An 18,485-nucleotide genomic window follows, 5' to 3' on the forward strand; every position below is an offset into this window, starting at 1 on the left:
TACAATAGGGCATGGAGGGTGAATAGCAGCCCTTCTCCCATGTAAGGACCATTCCACCTCATGAGGCCCCTATTATATTTATGAGTATAAACCATGTTTACACTTCTGCATTTACACATAGGTCCAGGGCCCAGGTCAGTGCCCTGTTTAAAAGAACTAACCATATGCGTTGTATGTAGCTGTATACATATGACCATGGTATGTTCACCTGTGTAGGCACACTCTTCTGGCAAATGCAGTCTCCTAAACAATGATGTCATTAGAATAATTCTTTTTGTTTTATTTGTCCAAGGTCAAACATTCACTCTTTCAGATCACCGGTATCTTATAAGCCCGGTGCTGGCTCACACTGCTGCAGGACTGGGACAAAGAGATGATGTTACAGTCTGGTTTCCATGGCAACAGAGGAGGGGTAATGAAAACCGAAATGTTGGAAACACCCATTCTGACAATTGTAACATAATTCAGGTTATTACAAGGATGTAACTACTAAAGAAGCAGAAGTGTCATTACCTTGCAGCTCGTGTTGGCAAAAAAGCTACATTGCACATTTCTCTAGTTGGGCTGCTAAGAGGAAGGAAACACACACACAGACACACACACACACACACACTCGCGCGCCTCGTTTTCTGCATGTAAAATGTGTGTGTTCTTTAAAAGCCAGTGGTTGGCTGGTTTTCCGGACATGATGTGGTTGAAGCTGTCATCGTAATGGAAATTCATTGCTGTAGCTATGGTAAATCGAGTTTTCTGCCTGTGCTGAATGCATTAGTCTAATGAGATGTTTGCAGCCGGAGAGCAGGGCTGCTGGAGACTAACTATGAGCTACTAACACACGGGTGGAAGATTAGCTTTTGCAACACTCGGTTTGCATGTACTGAAAGTCATCTGTCTTCTGAGTCAACATTCCCGGCCTGGTAAAGAACCTGATCAGGGCTCTGGTGCACGAACTGTAGGTAAGGGAGATGCACAATTGGTGGGTGTGCCGCTGCCATGGGATCCTTCTGTTTTCACTATCAGCATGACAGGTTACCTGTTTCAGATCTTCTGGGTTGCATGTCTACCTTTACAACAACGCACAAGCATCCTGCACTAAAACTGCTGAGGCTGGCAGGTAAACTTTAGTTCCTTCTACTCAGAATACAGTGATGTCTTGGCCAGATCTCAGAGGGGGAGATGTGGTATAGAATTATATAGTTTACCCATTTGGTGTGCACACTACTTTCACTCTGCATTTGAATATGTAGAGAGTTACTGTTTTTCCCAAATGTGAACTCAAATAATTGGTTCGCTTATTTTGGGGCATGGTGATTTCACTTTTTTTGTTTTTTAATTATAAAAAAATTACAGTTCATCTCAGGATAAAATATATTAGCCTAAAATTTAATGTTTATAATCAATATGTTGTGAACATGCAAGAGCGCTTTTTAACATTGAATTTTGTGTTTTATATCTCAGATGGAATATTTCATATGTCTTTGTGTTGGTTTGCCTAATTTACCAGGATAGATGAGAATACTATTTATTGCTAGCTGCTGGTGTTGGTTAGTTTTGGCAAAAAAAAAACACAAAAAACAAAAAAACAAAACACAACAAAAAAACCCAGGTGATTGTGGAGTGTCAGGAACAGTTTACCCAAGTTCGAATACAGAGTCACCTCCTTCCCAGGTGGGGCTTTTTGTGACTTGAATCCAGCAGCATGAAGCTGCCTATCAAGGTTGCTTGCTGTATAGGACAGGACAGTGAATGAGGGTGAGGTGCCAGCTGCAAGGGAATCATTTCATTGATGGTTCAGGTGCAAAGTCAAAAGTTCTTTCCACTACCTGTAGCAGTTTAGGAGAAGAGGCTCTGGATTCTACAATAATACTCCTGAGGGTCAAGACAATCAGTAGCTTCCTGAGAAAGTGGCTTTGGGGTTAGTTTCAGAAATTGTGGTATTTGAGAAAGTAATCCAGTCACTTCAGAATCCAGATATTTGTTGTATACTTTGTTTTTCTTCTTTTTCTGAGGAACCATTTTTGAAAACTGAGAAACTTGGTTTTTTCATCCTCACGACTTTTTTTTTTAATAGGCTATTTAGAGTGAAAGCATAAAATAACTTTGAAGGAATTTACAGTATGGAAAAGTAAACTACCTAGGGTGCAATATTCCTGTGCAGTGATTTTTTGTGTGTGCTGTTTGGTAAAACTAGCCTGAAAAAATGAAGCGGGTATTTGAGCAACAGCGCTCGGTGATTACCTAGCAAAGCATTAATGAATCGTCTAAACTCAAATAAAATGTGAATGTAGAACCTTCGGTTTTAGGGAAGTAGTTTGGTGACTTCACGGTCTTTATCTTTCAAACATATTTGTGACAGATATTTTTTAAAAAATATGAATGTACTTTCTTTATCTCTGTAAGTTGTGCATGTGGAGAGGCTATGTATCATTTTGGTAAATATATGTCTGCTTGATTTGTTGAATTATAAGAAAAGTGAAAATTCCACAAACACCCAGTTCTTTTATGTTTAACACGTTTAAATTTCTTCCCTGTGCCACTTAAATTACTTTTATTTTGCTGCCAGCGCCCACCGCCCAAAACAACAGCAATAATAAAAACCTAACAAGAAAATGAACAATAATAGAAAACAAGAATAAATTGCTTTCGGTCATTTATTTGCTTTTTGTGGTGTGTTTTTGAGGCAAGTGAAACCAGCAGAAGCAGTTTCACTTTCTATAGTTCTTGGTTTCTGGGGTTTGGGGTCGCAGGGGTTCTTCCAGCAGCAGGTAATATACGCAGTCGAGCTGCTAGAACACAAGCCAGCCCCAGGTACTGTCTCTGCTCTAAAGCTTTTGTATTGAAAATTCAAAAAATAATGACTTTTTAAATGTGAAATAATGTTTCCTTATTATAAAAATTCAAGCGATGCCCCAAAGTACAAAGATAGGATTTCTTTTTTTTTTTTTTTAATTTTAGACTTTAATTGATGTGAAAAATCAAAAGCAGAAACCTCTCATATTGTGGCGGCTTTTATGTATTTTTAAATCTCAATTTTGGACCTTAAACACTTCAACAAGTTTAAGGAAACATTGCTGAAGTGCCCTTTAAACAAGGGATGTCCAGAGAGAAATAATCTTTATGCACACGTGGGGAGTTAGATTTTACAGGGTTTGGTAGGTTTGTTTACAGTCTGGCGCGGTGGGCGGACACATCACACATGTTCACTCGCTCCTGAGGACGCTTTAGAGCGAACGCGAGTCGGGCAGAGATGAGGCGGGGCTCAGAACTGGCACCCTGGGGCTCCGGACAGAGCTCCGCGGGTTGAGGTTCCTCCCGAGGCTTTACCCTGGAAGCCGCAGCGTCACCCCAACGCCAGGTGGCCCGGCATGCTTACCCCGATCCACCCGTCCCGGAGAGAGCAGGAGACCACACCACCTGGGAACTTAAGAGCCCAGACACCTCCAGTTTCATTCCCTGAGGCTTCTCCTCCACCGAGCCTCTGCTTTTATTTGGGGATGGTGTGGGAGAGAAAAGAAAAGAGATGAGGAAAGACTCTTTTCTATCAGATTATTGAAGGGCATACAATTTGGTTTAATATTTTGGAGCTGAAGTTTGTAAAAGCAGTCCCTTTTGGTGTGAGCACATGTGCTTCTTCATTTCCGTGGGCAAATCTGACATTTCTAGGAGAGAACTTTGTGTGAGTGCCCCCTGGACATTCTACTTCTTAATCCTGCAGTCTCTCAAAAGGCTTTTTAAAGATTTACACGTTTTTAATGCTTTTGTTGCTTTCAAAGGCAGACAGGTGAGGAGAGGCAAGGGGGATTAAAAACAGCCACTGGGAGAAAAATCAAATGGTTTGGTCCCTATATAATACAACAGAAGCCACCACTGTGTCTAGTAAATTACTCTAAATTTTAATTAATGAGTCACAAAAGCCACACCATAAGCTTTAAAAATTACCCCTTTATCAATAAGGTGATAATTAACTTTCTCTGGAATTAGCAATTCTCTCAGCCCCGGGCAGTATGAAGCCTAGTAAATTCTCTGGAAACTTGCCAATTTTTAACAATTGGTCTTTTGGCAGACCTACTGGATTTTAATTCAAATGTCTATTGTGACATTTTCTAACGTGATTCAGAGACCATTAGGATCACCCAAATTGTGGTAAATTTCTGAAGTTTGAAAGAGTGGCTCAGAGTGTTTGGATTGCCTTTGCATCTGTCGCTTTGTCTTTCTTCATTTTCCTTTTCTACCTTTCCCCCGCGGCCCGCCCCCCGCCCCCCCCCCCCCCGAAAAAAACCCTCTGCATTTGCAAGAACGCCACAAGCTAGTCTCTGCTGTAAATCTCTGCTAGAATCTCTGCTGTAAATCTATGTGGTGAAGCCTGCGTTTGTTGCTACGTACAGACCAAGTTCGAGTGTTTGGCTCTGAGCCCACGTGGTTCTAAGTGTTTTTCATTGTTGTTGCGTTCATCTCGGTTTCAGTTCTGGCAAGGGTTCGTTCCTCAATATGTCTGCAAACTCTCACCCGCGGTTTGTCCGATGCCGAGATTGACTGAGACTGATGAGAAGAGCTGCAGGCCATTTTCGACGTGCTCAGGGCTGTTTGAAATCGGGCTTATTCTGAGCTATGAGGATTAACGTCTGAGGAGGCAGAGGAGCCCTCAGCAGCCTGCTCTACCGCGAACCCTCCCCTACCACACACTCCCGGGGCTGCTGGTCACTTGTGGATGGCATTCAGGGGCAGCCTGAGTAGGGACGCTGCTATCCGGCCACAGAGGCTGGAAGGCAAGTGGTGATGGGTGTAGATTGCTCCTTCAGGAGTCAGACCTCTCTCTTCACCCTCTGGGTTCTTTAAACATTAGCATCGGTGAGCTGTTACTTCTCTCAGTCAAGAGGGCTGGATAGGACGGGATGCTGGAGACAAAGCTTCCTACTGGGTTAAGCTGGCAGCTCTGACGCAGTCAAGATCATTCCTCCCTTGGCGGGGTGGGGAATGGAGAGGAACAACCAGCAGAATTTGTGCATTCTGGAATAAATCAGCATTTTTCAATCTGAAGAGGCACTTTGCCACCACCGAGATAAAACACCTCTTGCTTCTTGCAGTGATTACTTCGTGGACTACTATTTTAGCCCAGAAAGGAATTTATTACCCAGTGGCAGTTCTCACTTTGCATTAAACTGAAAAGTCATTCCACCGAGTCTGTGTGACACCCTGAGTAACCGGAGTGTATTCTGAGATCCACAACGGGGCTTCCCTGGGATTGCTGTCCTTACTGTTTGACCAGTTGTGATTTATAGAGAATTGTAGAAACGCTTCTTTACCATCCCACCAGCTCAGACACATTCTCCCTGAATTTTTATTTGTGGGGAGGCAGGTGTGCATTTCATTGTCATCAGCTGCATTTATTGATTACATAAGTGGAAGCTGGTCCCAGTGTTGCTGCTTCCCACCCCACTCCCTCTTCATGTTAGTGCTTTTTAGGAAAGATTGCACCCTCCTTTGAGCCCTTTGGGGAAGGGGTTGGGCTGAGGAGTGGTGGCCTTCCTGTCTCCATAGGGCATTCAGCACAGAAGCAGAGGAGTGGAGTTGGCTGTTGTGAGAAAAGTAACGTGCCAGGGAAAAATAGTGTCATCGCTATACTTTGAAAGGCGGTAATGTTGTCTGGTTAGCTCCATGACTGTGACTCAACTTTTGGGAGCTGAATCTTTGGTAACAAAAGCCTTGCCCTTTTTGTCTCTCTGTGCTGACCATTCTAGAGCAAAAGCCCCAATTCTTTCAAAGCAGAAACATATGGCTGAAATTCATTCTAATGAAATAGACAGCCTTTCATCAAGATGGGCACTAAACTTGGGAGCAAATGCTGATCCGGGCAAAGCAAAGAATTATATGGGTTGGGTCCTAGTCCATCCCAGGGAAAATAGCACTGAACCAAGGTAAAAACCAGGGAGAGAGCCTGTTTTATCCCTCTTCCAATGAGGACTTGACCATCACCCTCTCTTCCTGTATCCCTTGGTGCAGTTCAGAAAGGATTCAGTAAGAGCCGACAGTAGCTCATGGCTGTCAGCTCACAGAGCTTATGGGTCGTTCGTTTTCTTTGGGAAGGAAAGATTTTCTGTGTTCCCTTTCACATTTGTCCACAATTCATCCTGAGACATGGTTGTTCTGATGAGAACACCAGGGTGGAACGCCAAGGAGTGTGTTTTTCTCTGGTGTCCCGAGCCAGGCCTTGAGCCCTCTTGCTGGACTGACGTTAACACTCAGCGGCCATGTGTCGGGGTCTGCCTTGAATGCAGCCTTTGAGCAGGCCTGGGGCTGGCGTCAGGATTTGAATCCTGTTTTGACAGAGTTCTGGTAAAAGAAAAAAGGAAGAATTGAGAAAAACCCATGGTACAAAACAACTTTAGGGCATTCATGTTTTTTGTTTTGGAGCTGGTAGTTGGAGCTTGTGTTACTTAATTCCTCTGGGTCTAACCATTTCTAAACTATTACAAGCCAGGAGGAATCATTCTCATTCTTTGTGGCCTTCCAGAAAAGAGGCTGACCTCTTTTCTTCACAGCCTTTAGGATTTAGTGCCCTCACTTGGGAAATTATGGTGATGTCAAGGTTTAATTAAACCATTATTAGCTTTGAAGATATGCTCTTTATTCTAAAGTGAATAACTCCTAAATTCACTTTATCCCAAAGTGAATAACTTTATCCGAAAGTGGGTGAGGCATTGGGTTTCTTGATCAGGAAAGAACTCCACTGTCGGAATGCAGCTCTATCATTTTTCAGTCCGGAGAAACCTGTGGTCACTAGTGTGGTTCATGCTGTTGCCATTGTTGCCTGTGCTGGGGGGCTTTGCTGCCAGATTTGGGGGTCAATAGCCATCTGTGCGTTCCCACTTCTATTGAGCATTCCCCCTTACAGATGCCAAAAGATACTCAAGCACATTTGATTTGACTTTACAATCTCATTTGCAAAGGTGCTTCAAGTGGAAAGCTGTAGAAAGCTTTAAATTTTGGTGCACATAATTATAAAACATAGGAACAGTGGGAAAAAAAATCCATCTGGCTCTAATGCCTGAAATCATCACCTACAGTGTGAAAATATAGCCCTTGTATTGAGTGTTTGCAATGTAATTAATACTAAGTATTTAGCATAAATAATAAGAGCAGACTGTAAGGTGAGACTGTGTTGGTGCCTAATGTGGAAATAGTTAATTGGTCCCACAGTGAGAAGCTGTACAACTGTTTTGTGTTAATGAGACTAAGTGAATATAAACTCTCTCCAGGGAATTGAAGTTAGAAACTGAAGTTGGGGTGCAATGTGTGTGGTGATGTGTGGGGGCCAAAGGTACAAGATGCTATAAATGGTCTGGTCCTTTCTTTCTATTGCCCTTCTTTTAGTTATGAAGTCATTTGGCATGAACCCAGTAAAGAATAAAGTACCTAAAATTCTCTGATAGCAGAGTAAAGAAAAAATACATTCAGAAAAGTTTGTCTTTTACACACATTTCCCTGGAAGCAGCCCAAGTCTGCTAGGATGAAGTGTAGAGAAATTGAGTTCCTACTAGTTGGCTTGAGACCAGAGTAGTGTAGGATAAACTGGAAGTACAGTCAAATCCGCCTGCAATGTAGGAGACCCCAGTTGGATTCCTGGGTTGGGAAGGTCCACTGGAGAAGGAATAAGCTATCCACTCTACTTCTTGGGCTCGCCTGGTGGCTCAGACAGTAAAGAATCCACCTGCAATGCAGGAGACCTGGATTTGATCCCTGAGCTGGGAAGATCCCCTGGAGGAGGGCATTGCAACCCACTCCAGTATTCTTGCCTGGAGAATCCCCATGGACAGAGGAGCCTGGCGGGCTACAGTCTATGGAGTCACAAAGAGTCAGTCACAACTAAGCGACTAAGCACAGCACAGCACAGTCATCAAGAAAAAAAAAAAAAAAATCTGTTTCTCTCGGGCCACTGCTTTTATGACTATACTTGACATTTCTAAGCCCAAGTAAAAAATATTTCCATGGGACCAAGACTTAGCTGGTCTTTGTAGATTTCCAACAGTGGACAGGGTGGTTTAGGTGGCTTCCTGGACAAAGTTAAGCAGTGACCAGCTGCCCTTTGGTTGAGATTTCATATATTCTGCTTGTGCACTTGCTAGATTTGGGACAGGATAAGAAGAATTTACACTGAGACTGTGGATCCACTTAAGTCTTGGACCATTTTCTAGCCAGCTCACCCCTCAGTGGAAGCTGGAAGGTTAAAATAATAGCCTAAATAATGATATTGAGGGAAAAACATCTGACATTTGAAGAGTTAAAAGTGAAAACATACTCTGAGAAGTGGTCTCTAAGTGATCACAAGATTCTTTGACTGAATGGGTTTTGAAGGTCTCCCTCCCAGGGCAAGCCTCAGTCTAGTTGTTGGGAAGGGTACTTGGGATAATGTACATAAAGTTCAAAGGAGACAGTATATGGAAAAGGGCATTATAAACTGTAAAGTGCTATACAAATGGTAATGTTCTTAGCCTCCTTAATCAATGGAAATTGATCAAAGGCCAGGAAAGAAATTCAGGCAAGGCTTTATTGGGGCCCCTCCTGAAGCAGGAGGGAGCGAGGACAAGTAACAGGTTCCCTTGCTCCCTTGCTTACTCCCTGAGGAGGGCTGAGCTGGTTGCTTATATGGGGTGAGCTGTAGGGGGTGTGTCCAGGGGTTGGGCAGAGTGGGGTTTGCCCACCCCGTTGGTGATGTTGTGTGCAGGGGCCATGCATAATACCCTGCTTTTGCTTCCAGCAGCTTTCTTTTGCTTCCCACTTTTAAGAAGTGGCAGTCGGAGAAGGCGATGGCACCCCACTCCAGTACTCTTGCCTGGAAAATCCCATGGACAGAGGAGCCCGGTGGGCTGCAGTCCATGGGGTTGCTAAGAGTCGGACATGACTGAGCGACTTCACTTTCACTTTTCACTTTCATGCACTGGAGAAGGAAATGGCAACCCACTCCAGTGTTCTTGCCTGGAGAATCCCAGGGATGGGGGAGCCTGGTGGGCTGCCATCTATGGGGTCGCACAGAGTCGGACACGACTGAAGTGACTTAGCAGTTGGGTTTTTGGTTTTTTGTATCTCGTTATCCATAATTTGCCTCAACTGCACATGCACATAGCTATTTTTAGTCCCATATAATTTCTTTGTCTTTTGTTGCTCCAAGAGACATTTGTCCAGGTGCAAGCATGAAGAAAAGGGTGCCAGGTCCCAGCCTATCCCAGTAGTAAATGCCTGTTTCCATTTATTGAGCACCATATGCTCAGGGGTGTTGAGGAAAGCACGAAACATGCTTTATCTCATCTGTCTGATTTAATCCACATAGTAAGTCAGTATGGGAGGGGCTATTTTTACCTTCATTACACAGATAAGGAAACCAAGGCTTAACTTGTCGTGGGTCACATGGCCCCGTGAAGTCTGCTGAGCCTTGCCTTCAGTTTTGAAAAGCTGATGAAGTGTCCGTGTCTCTTCACCACTGAGGGTGAAGAGAAAGAGTTCTTTCGTGCCTTAGTGCCAGCTGCTCCTGCTCAGCCTGGCTGGGCTGCTCCTAGGTCCAGCAAGTTCCAAAAAGGAAATGATTCCCTGGTGTTTCCACTTGGCAAGCCATTTTTGATCCAGAGCAAACTTTTTCTTTTTCTTTTTTTTAAAGCAATGGGCTCTCAGGCTTGTCAAACTCAACTCTCATTTTTATTACAAATACTTTTTCACACCCTGTTTACAATCCTGGGCTTCCCTTGTGGTCAGCTGGTAAAGAATCTGCCTGCAATGCAGGAGGCCTGGGTTTGATCCCTGGGTTGGGAAGATCCCCTGGAGAAGGGAAAGGCGAGCCCCTCCAGTATTCTGGCCTGGAGAATTCCATGGACAGTATAGTCCATGGGGTCGCAAAGAGTCGGACACGACTGAGCGAATTTCACTTACAGTCCTGAAGTAAATTTCCCAGATAATATAACCCACCCACATCCATGATTTAAGAAAAGTCAGGATGATGTCACCTGTGAGGTATTACAAAGAGGAATGAAGGCAGCATAACTTGTGATGACTTCCAGCGCAGGTGCCCGGCTCTGGATGCTCCACAGTGACGAGATCAGGTGCATGACCTGCCACCTCCAGTGCAGCTGGAACAGTAAGTGGGACTGGGTCCTTGGATAGCACGCACTCACGCTGCTGCCAGTGACAGGATTTTCCAAAGTGGTAAACAACTCTTGGAGTTGAGAAGAGTCTTTCCTTGATTTATGTACTGATTGAATGCCTGGAAAATATCATAGCCAAATAGAAATACATTATGTTTACATGTACAGGAAGTTAGTTCTAGGTTCAGAAAAATGAGGTCTTCCCTCATGTGATGGTCTGGTATGACACTGCCACCTTATGTGGGACAGCTCCGCGCACTCAGCATCCCTGGTCGCCACCCTCCAGTAATGTTCACCCTGCCCCCAGCTGCAGACCAGGTAAAAGCATCTCCCACACACTTCTAAAATGCCCCTCCACAAGCGGTGTTATCACCATCACCAAGCACCTGGAGGATCAGAGCCTGCCAAGTTGCTGTGCATTTCACTACCTCCTCAAACACTTGATTAATTATGGCTTAGAAAGAAGATGGTGCTGTTTTGCCAGCTCCCTACATGATTACTAAGCAGAGCCATCTCAGGTATCACAGTAGGAATTTGGGGGTAACTGACATTCTAAGAAGATGCTTGCTGGTGAATTTCCTCCAAAAACTGTAGCTTTTAAGCTAAGTGAGAAGGCTCTTTCTATTATGTCTCATTTTCCTTCAGAGTGTGAGCATGTTTTATGGTAAATACAGTATTTTATAAATACCTTTGTAAAATCATCACTGTTTTCCTGGGCTTGCTTAAGCTCATTAATTCTTACTGATTAAAGTTTTTATTTTTACTAGGTATCCACACAATAACCCTGGAACATACCATTATTCCACTTTACAGACAACACTCCCCCATGCAACCCCCATACCCCCTGAGATTCAGTGAGGTTAAGCTCAAGGTCACCCAGTCAGTGGTATATATGGTCTCAAAGCTGACTGTGCCTGACTTCAAACTGATGCCTTTGCTCCAGTGTGACCTGGCTCCTGCCTTCATTCTGGATACATGATACACTTTTATCCATGATGTGGAAACCTCATGTTGGAGTACTTTCTCCTTCCGTACACAAGAATGGGGTGAAGGAATAAAGATGGCACAGATTCTTTGACATTTCTCCCATGGAGCTGTAGGGGTTCATTCCCTCTCTTTGACTCTGGGTTGTCCTAAGTGACTTGCTTGGCTCATAAGATGTGACTTCCAGGACAGAGGTAAAGAGCCTCTGGGACTCTTGGAATGCTCACACTTGGAGTGCTGAGACACCACGCAAGAAAGCGTGACTGCCCCAGGGCTGCCAGGCCACAAGAAGCTCTGGAGACCCTGGAGAATGAGACACCCAAAGGGACAGAGAAAGAGATAGGATACACGGAGCCACTAGATATGTGAGTGAAGATGCCATCCTGGCAGTGGATCTTCCTGTCCCAGCCTCCCCAGCTGATGCCTCAAGGATCAGAGACAGACTGCTCAGTTGAGCCCTTCCTAAGTCCCTGACCCACAAAATGATGAGACCTGCATAATAAGCCACAAGTAGTTTGGAGTAGTTTTTAAGTGTGGCCACATTAAAGCACATAGTAATGTCACTCTGTGTGTTGTACTGTGTGTTGGGTATTATTTTTGGTGCCTAAGAGAGAAGGGTTTTCCACTTAAAAAGGAGGGTAAGATTCACTATAAAATATACTTGATTTCCACTTGGTAGGAATTGAAATGAGAGAAGTTTTGTCCATATACAGTTACCATCAGGAGTATGTATTTTCAGGGGAGCTATTATTTTAATGTGTGTATTTAATCTTAGAGTTAGCTTATATGTTTATATAAAAATGTTTGATTTAAACATCAATATGACAGGGTTGCCAGAGAAGGCAATGGCACCCCACTCCAGTACTCTTGCCTGGAAAATCCCATGGACAGAGGAGCCTGGTAGGCTGCAGTCCATGGGGGTCACTAAGAGTCTGACATGACTGAGTGACTTCACTTTCTCTTTTCACTTTCATGCATTGGAGAAGGAAATGGCAACCCACTCCAGTGTTCTTGCGTGAAGAATCCCAGGAACAGGGAAGCTTGGTGGGCTGCCATCTATGGGGTCACACAGAGTCGGACACGACTGAAGTGACTTAGCATAGCATAGCATGACAGGGTTGCATTTTAAAATTCATTTATTTAAATAGGCTGTTAAAAGATTTAGTAGTTATTAGGTAAATATGGTACAGGAGGCATATTATTAGGGTTCTCCAGAGAAACAGAACCAAGAGGATAGATAGATAGACTAATTAGAGATAGAGATTTATTATAAGGAATTGGCAGGAAATTGCCTGGTGGTCCAATGGTTAGGACTTGGCTCTTTCACTGCTGTGGCCTGGGTTCAATGCCCAGTTGTGGAACTAAGATTCTGAAAGCCACGCAGCGTGGCTCCCTGCCCCTTCCTCCCACTCCCACCTTGGCTCAAATGATTATGGAGGCTGAGAAGTTCCATGATCTCTGGTCAACAAGCTATAGACCCAGAAGAGCCAATAGTAGTTCCAGTCTAAAAGCTGGCCGACTTGAGACCTAAGAGGAGCTGATGTTTCAGTTCAAGTCTGAAGGCAGGAAAAAACCTGATGTCCCAGCTCAAAGGCCATCATGCAGGAAGAATTCCCTCTTACTTAGCCTTTGTGTTGTATTCAGGCCTTCACTACCCACATTAGAGGGAACAAATCTGCTTACTGAGTCTACAGACTCAGATGTTAATCTTATCCAAAATCATCCTCACAGATACACTCAGAATAACGTTTGACCAAATTATCTGGTTGTCCTACAGTCCAGTCAAGTTGACACACAAAATTCACCATCACCATAGGAGATGTTCAGACATGACAGACATCGCAAAAGTTGTAGCTAAGGATCTAAAGTTGGCTAAGCACTGTATTGTACCCTGGGCCATCCCTATTGAGGGTCTGAGAGTTTGGAGCTAAAATTCTTGGTGATATTGCTTAGTTCACCTATAGAGGCTGTAAGACTCTGAATCCTCCCTGTAATGTGCCTGGAGAAGTTATACTTTGGCTTTCAGAGGAGATTTTAGATCAGAGAATGTCCTTGTTGGTGACTCTTCTTCTGGGGAGATTTGAGCCACCCTTCAGACTTCCAGCTGTCTTCCTGGGAATGGCCATTCCCTGCACCCTACAGCTGGTTGCCCTGTTTTCTGTGGGCACCTCAGGCCACCCCTGCCAGCTCCTGCACAGAATTGTATGTCACAGCCAGCTTGGTCCTCTCGTAAGAGAGTGTCTACCCTGGGAGTCAGGGTCGCTGGACATCCTCTCTCAATACGTAATGTGAAGTCTGGCTCAATGGTGACAAGGAGCTCAGATGTGATGTATACAGTGTGACATCATAGGTGCTATAATAAGTCCATGTCTCATGACCATGACGGGAGTTGGACATTTTCATATGCCCCTCTGGGCTGGGCTTGTTTGGATGATGCTGTGTGACACCATCAATTTCACTTATCTTCTGTCTTCTCTCTGTGAATTTGTGTCCAAACTGCCCTTGGAGGTGGGATGAAAAGTCCTTAGAACAACATTTTTATCTCTTTGACCCCTTTGACTTAGGTTTATAGCAGAACAGAAAATCAGAGGTGGGTACCTCAGGGGATTGAAGAAGACACATCTTTTCCTCCAGGCGGGTTCCTTCGACTGGGGGTACTCTGGACAGCCCTCACTCACACAAGGAGCTGTGAATCAGCAGAGCCTGTACTCGTCCTCTCCCTGACTTCAGTGTCTGAGAGACAGATGGAACTTTCCACAGTGCATACTGCCCCTCTCAGTAGGACACAAGACCTCCTAAGATAATGTCCTGGGAGACATCCTAAGATGCTTTGTGCACCAGTTGGGTGGGGGGAGGCTTGAAGATACAGATTCTACTTAAGTGAAAACTACTAATCTACATTTCATCCCTTTAACTAGATTTTCTTGAACTCTTCAGTGTAGTAGTTCCTTCTTATTCTTGAGAGGTTAACCTGTTGAAAATGAATGATAATTATTGTGACCTGAATTTGACACTGATGCTCGGATGCATGTGGTTAACAGGCTTTGTGTGAGGAGGCTGACGCGCTCTTGCTGCTGTGTCTATGACAGTAGCAGGGTCAAACATCCCAAAGAGGTGTTTATGTTTTCTTTTTTTTTCATCCAGCTTCTCTATTACTCTGGGTAAAATATGTCTCCCACAGATGAGTGTGGAGGCATGCAGCCAGACCGACAAAGCAGGAGGGAGTCATTGAGGGAGATGTGCAAAAGTAAACTGAATTCTGAATATCACGCAATTGGGCTGATGTGATTTGGAGCAATGTGATGCGTGATGTTTGTTTTCCCCTGACACTGTAATTAATTCAAGGAAGCACTATAGATGGTTAAATTTTAGTAAGCAGGTAATAGAGCTGTTCTTTGAAGTAAAATCAGTGGCAACAACCTGGTCGTTTAACAGTCATGTGAATGAAAGACAATTACAGTTTGTGGGAACTGTCTCCATCAAGTTTGGAGAACTGTCTCCATCCAATGCAGACAACATCGGCAGGGCAGGGCAGCTTGTCTTTGGCGGGGTGTTGCTGTGAACACAAATCACAGAGTTGATGAGTGTGCAGGGAAATGGCCAAGCATTTTTCCCATCTAGCCAAGGAGAGTGCTTAACTCGCTTTTCAGATATTCCAGCCAGTGTCCAACAGGGAATTGTGCTAATAAATATGACAATAACATTGTAATGGGACAAGAAAGGCTGACACAGCATTTAGTTAATTTGTGTTCGGCATTAGCAGGGAGCTTTGCAACCCCTGGGCAATGAAACAGGAGCATACTGGTTGACTGTAGGCATTTTAATTAGAGGTCTTGGGAATATTTCTCTGCTGTTGTAGCTGAGTGAAACCTGGCCCCACAAAGTTTACCCAAGGCGGGCTTTCCTCCTTGCCCTCAGCAGCCATTAAAAGGTCTTACCCAAGGCAGGGAGCTGGGGGAAGGGAGGAAAAAGTTTCTATGAAGAGAAGGACTCCTGGTGGGCTGGCGTCCAACACCAATTAGCTACTCAGCTGTCAGCACCCAGAGCCCTCGTTTTAAGCAAGTGGTGGCAAAGATTGACAGAAATGGCTCGACCCCATGATGGGTCCCCAAGCATTTTTAAAAGGTTCTTTTGACTCTTGCTACCTTTTCATAATTTGGCATAAATACAATGCAAGAATAAAGACATTGTAAATCAAAAGCTGTTAGCGCACATGGCCCCTGAAATTTATGGGTATTAAGTAGAAAAAGCTTAGGAACATTTCACCAAATAATTTTCCAATCCCCTAAGACTCATTTAAATTTCCCTCCTCTCCCTCCCCTGTTGCTGATGCACGTGCTCTGGTTGCCAGCGATTTATCACAGAGGAGCACCTGAGCCCTAAGGTGGGGGAAACCAGTTCTTTGCCATCAGACAAGCTGGGGGATTCTTGTAGGGTGGAGATCAAAGCTCTGCCCAGATACCAGCACCATATGGGCAAAGAGCCAGGGAACCAAGAGAAAGATATGGCAGCTGCCCTCAGGTCAGTGATTTGGCCTTGGAGATGCATGAGTCAGAGAGATGAAAAGAGGCGACCTAATCACCTTGGCAGTGGCAGGGCTGAGATTCAAATCCTGGGTTGCTCAGACACCAGTCTTGCATCACAACCTCAAGTGCGAGGCAGCAGCTGTCCTCAGAGATTTCCCTCAGTGACAAGTCACAGTCACACACACGAAATAGATAACCTCCAATCTAAGGGGATTGAGGTATTGACCTGAATGGCTCTCTAAGAGAAAGTACAAGAATTGGGTGAAGGCAGGGAGGCTTCCTGAAGGAGGTCATCCTTAAAGGGCAGGAGACTCGCTTCTGGTGCTAGTGGATCTGACTTTGTCCATCTGAATGGCCAGAGTAAGTCTCTTCTGTGTGTCTCACCTGTCAAGAGGAGTTTAGTAATTTTTTGTCAAGTTGACTAATTAACTATTACTAACAAACATTCAGATGGTGACTGCAGCCATGAAATTAAAAGACGCTTACTCCTTGGAAGGAAAGTTATGACCAACCTAGATAGCATATTCAAAAGCAGAGACATTACTTTGCCAACAAAGGTCCATCTAGTCAAGTCTATGGTGTTTCCTGTGGTCACGTATGGATGTGAGAGTTGGACTGTGAAGAAGGCTGAGCGCCGAAGAATTGATGCTTTTGAACTGTGGTGTTGGAGAAGACTCTTGAGAGTCCCTTGGACTGCAAGGAGATCCAACCAGTCCATTCTGAAGGAGATCAGCCCTGGGATTTCTTTGGAAGGAATGATGCTAAAGCTGAAACTCCAGGACTTTGGCCACCTCATGCGAAGAGTTGACTCATTGGAAAGGACTGATGCTGGGAGGGATTTGGGGCAGGAGGAGTAGGGGACGACAGAGGATGAGATGGCTGGATGGCATCACTGACTTAATGGACGTGAGTCTGGGTGAACTCCGGGAGTTGGTGATGGACAGGGAGGCCTGGTGTGCTGCGATTCATGGGGTCACAGAGTCGGACATGACTGAGCGACTGAACTGAACTGAACAAACATAAGTAACAACACCAGTTGGTTTCTACTTCACTACTAGCAGAGGGACTTAGTAACCACCATCCAGGGCACAGCTGGGTGGTTCTGCTCCTTATGTTGACCCCTGATGGGCCCACTGCTCTGCAGACATAAACACCTGTATCCCAGGTAGCTCTGGAAACAAACAAGGTAAGATGGGTATAACACTAGCATATTGCCTGGCCACAGGGAGTGTGCAATAAGTTGAAGCTAACGTGAGTCTGTCTTTTAGCACGTGGATTTTCAACTGAGCCCCTGTTCATTGTCTGTGAGGACAAAGTCTCCTTCTGATTGTCTGTCCTTCTGAGTTGATAGGGGACCCTCTAAGTTGATAGCTGCTTGGAAGAAGTAGAGAAGGTAGTAGGCCCAGAACTCCCTATGTGTCTCCTGGCCCTATGATAAATCTTATTTTATTCAGTGAGGAAGGAAAAGAAGATGAACTCCTCCTTAGATATTCTTCTGAAGCTGGCAGAAATCTATAGATCAAGAACTCATAACCGTGGCCTTCTCCACATGAATCCCTGGGCTCTCATGCTCTCTGATCCCCAGCAATCCTGGTTCTCCTCAGAGATAACATTTGTCCATTTCAATGGCATTGTTCCTATTATAATTAAGAATGTTATATTTTAGACCCAAGCTAACTTCTCCTCAGGTCTCCAATATTCTAGCTATCATGTGCTCTTAGATCTGAGGGCCCATAAAACCGCTCACCATACATAGGAAACTTTACGTCACTCTTCACTTAGCTAAGTTGGAAATTTTATAGTTTAGGAGAACACAAAGTCAGGTTGAAAATATGGCTTTGGCTGGGTCTGGGCATAATTGGGGTTTTCAGGTGTAGTTTGGCAGCTTTCATCTAACAGAAACATCAGGGCTCATAAAATCAGTCCAATGTCAGAGCTTCAAGGTACTCTATTAAATATATTCCTGCACTGGCTGCCATCCCTCACTTTTTAGAAAATGAGGGTATGCTAATGGCATCATATGTTGCTTTAAAGGCCACAATCTCCATTGTTCTCACAATGAGGGAGAAAAAGCACGCTATTAAAAATAAGTGGTGTCTGATGTTTTCCCATCCATTCATATTTTAACATCTAAGAGCAGTTCTACATTTTAGGCACTATTTTGGAATACAAGAAAAAAGTTAAGTCATAGTCCCAGCCTTCATGGAGCTGATGATATACTGGAGGGGTCAGCAAGCATTTTCTGTAAAGGGCCAAATTGTCAGATGTTTTAGGATATGGGCCATTTTGTTTGCAGCCCTTCAATAGTGCCTTCTCCACGCCCCTCAGCTCTCCAGTCCCCCCTCCCTCCCTTCAGCCTGCTGACCCTCACTCCTCACCTTATGCACACCCAGGGTCTCCTCACCCAAAGGACAGCTGGCAGGATCTCCAGCACAGGCTGATTGTGAGGATGAACCAAGGTGACAGTGTAAAGCTCTCACTCAGACCCTGGCTGCCTCCCTTCCTTCCAGAGGAATCTGAGAAAGTAACATCCCTCCCCTCTCCGAGGTTAGATCATTGACTCGTGCCCCACTGCAACCCAAACATCTTCTCCAAGACTACTATCCATACAGCTCTTTCTCTTGAACGTTCTACCGTCCCTCTGTCCTGTTACACTTTGCCTAGAAACACACTTGAAGCTGCTAAGTCGCTTCAGTCATGTCCAACTCTGTGCGACCCCATAGATGGCATCCCACCAGGCTCCCCCGTCCCTGGGATTCTCCAGGCAAGAACACTGGAGTGAGTTGCCATTTCCTTCTCCGATGCATGAAAGTGAAAAGTGAAAGTGAAGTCGTTCAGTCGTGTC

General features: G+C 44.6%; 1 protein-coding gene across 3 annotated transcripts in view; it reads left to right on the plus strand.

Annotated features, from left to right (window-relative positions):
• Positions 1–704: 704 nt before the first annotated feature.
• The window catches only part of SCML4 (Scm polycomb group protein like 4), a 111,825-nt gene continuing 94,044 nt past the window's right edge, over positions 705–18,485 (plus strand). Inside the window, exon 1 of one of the 3 annotated variants that reach the window (XM_027551280.1) lies at positions 705–956. The gene's annotated coding sequence lies outside the window, so the exon portion shown is untranslated. The remainder of the gene's footprint in view (positions 957–18,485) is intronic. The other 2 variants (XM_027551279.1, XM_027551281.1) reach the window with 2 other exon arrangements.

Source organism: Bos indicus x Bos taurus, chromosome 9 (genome assembly GCF_003369695.1).
Source record: "Bos indicus x Bos taurus breed Angus x Brahman F1 hybrid chromosome 9, Bos_hybrid_MaternalHap_v2.0, whole genome shotgun sequence".
Taxonomy (NCBI): domain Eukaryota; kingdom Metazoa; phylum Chordata; class Mammalia; order Artiodactyla; family Bovidae; genus Bos; species Bos indicus x Bos taurus.